Below are 2,433 nucleotides of genomic sequence, written 5' to 3'. Positions count from 1 at the left end.
GTAAATGGCATAGGGAATAGAGTAGAAAAAGAACATATATGCATGGCCCATGGAAATGGACAACAGTGCAGGAATTGCCTGAGGGAGTGTGTGTGGGGGGTGCTGGGTAGAGGGGGCAAAGGGGGAAAATTGGGATAACTGTAATAACATAAACAATAAAATGTAATTTTAAAACATTTATCTAGAGTGAAGCTACAGGAATATTCAATTTGATAGGTGTATTCCTGTCAAATTGAATATTGACAGGAGTCTAAGAACAATTTGACAATACCCAGTATAATTGGAAGTGTGTATAACCTATGATCAATCTAGCAATATCTAACAACACAAAGAATACTTAATGTAGGAGCATTCCTACCTCCACATGTCCAGCTCAAGAAATTCCAGTTCACCTTAACCAATAATCACAGATAAGGATAGTCACTGAAGTATATTTGAAATAGTGAAAAACTGTTGAAACCTAAACAACTCACCAATAAGAAAGGTCTAAATACATTACGGTATATTCAAATAAACACTGGGCCACACTTTGACCTTTAGGCATCCCAGCTCTGGGAGATTTTCTGACCTTCAAATGTGAAGCCAGGATGATGCAAAGCAAGAATGATGTGAAACCAGGATGACATGAAGCCATAATAACTAAACCAGAATGATGCACACCAGGACATCACTTGCTTTGTCAGAATGGACTGGGTTCATCTGCGTATAGAAAACTTCAACCCCCTCCTTTGATCTCTTTGTTCTCTTCCCTTCTCCCTCCTTATAAAATCTGCTGCTTCCACTGAGATGTGGAAATGGGCTTTGAGACATGAGTACCTCCTCATCTTCCATATGGCCAGCATCTGAATAAACCACTTTTCTTTATATCAGAAAAAAAAAAACTGGACCAAATGGGTTTTCAATTCTGTTGAAAAGTATTGGCCCTATATTCAGAGGGCAATCCATTGATTGCAGAGGAAGATGTGGTGCAGCAGAGAAATAAACATAGCTAAGCACCTGCCATTTTCACTGAGTAGTCCATCTTTAGGGTCACTGTTTTTGGTTATGGTAGCATTTCCAGTGTGGGTTCACACCTCAGAGATATTAGTTATTGTGCACAGGACTTCCTTAGTAAAGTTTAAGATACACTGGGATAAACAAAGTTATGCAAATTACCTTTAGTATATGGCTCTTAAATCTTTTGATAGCCTGATAATAAGCATTTTTTTTCCTTAGAAGGGATTTAGTATTCAAAACTTCATAAGCCTGTGTGACCACAGAACATTTTCAAGCACCATTAAATACTATTGTTCCCAGAGATAGTTTTTCAGATACATTGGGTTAAGGCACTCATATCTATCTGTAATATGAGAGATTATGGAATTATTAATTTCCTTAGGTGTGAAGTAGGAGGCAGCCTTTATTTACTCTTAGGAGTTGCATGATTATATACAGACAGATAAAAGGCGATGATGTCCACAATTTATACTCAAACACTATAGCAAAAATAACATGTAAAAAATTATACAGATGCAAACCAAAGATGACAATATATTAGTAATTAGCAAATCTGGGAAGGATGTATCAGTGTTCATTGTACTACTTAAATTTCCCCCCAAAATTCTTTTGCTTGTTAGTTTCTAATATAACAGGAATTTTGGGCAGAATAAGTACATTGTAACTTGTCTCCTTTTTGGATTATGAAAAGAAAAAGTGTTACAGTGCTCCCTGATTCTTCAAAGTTTTACTTGCATAAACTGCATAGCCATCAACTCTAGAGATGTTTTTTCGCATTAGTTTTCAGAGATGAATTCTGACGTTAGAATGGGGAGTTTACTTATTTTTCTGGACTTTTTTCACAATTATCTCAATTTAAGTAAGGAGTGAAAGGCAATGGAAGGCTTTTACAAATTCCTTACATTCATAGGGTCCTCCTCTCACATGGAGTTACTAATAATAGCACTAATTATAAAAATAACAATATTTATTGAGCATAAATATTTTGGTTTTTTTTAATTGACATTTCATCCTCACAAAAATACTATTAGGTAGGTTCTATTATCACTATTTTAAAACTGAGGCAGAGAGAAGTGTTTTGCCAAATACCACATAGGCTGAGGTCTGAGATAGAATTATGAGAATTATAGTACAGATATACTGTGGCTAAAGTCTTCCCATATTCATTACATTAACAGAATTATTTTCTGTTACAGTTCTATATAAAGTGTGATCCATGTACTAATGCTTGTCCACAAGATTGTCTGCTTCTGGTCTGCAATGAGTTAAGGTGTAGACACTGAGAACAAGCATTTAGAAACCTTTACAATTTGACAGATAATTTGTTTGTATTTCAATAATAAAAAAATGAAAATGGAGACTTGTATGTTTTTCATTTCATTTCATTTTTTTCTGGTAATTCAATGTTACTGCATTTTATAAAGTATTGGTCAACAA

The sequence above is a fragment of the Desmodus rotundus genome, chromosome 12 (assembly GCF_022682495.2).
Source record: "Desmodus rotundus isolate HL8 chromosome 12, HLdesRot8A.1, whole genome shotgun sequence".
NCBI lineage: Eukaryota > Metazoa > Chordata > Mammalia > Chiroptera > Phyllostomidae > Desmodus > Desmodus rotundus.
The sequence above is the reverse complement of the archived record's forward strand: the minus strand, read 5'-3'. Positions refer to the sequence as shown.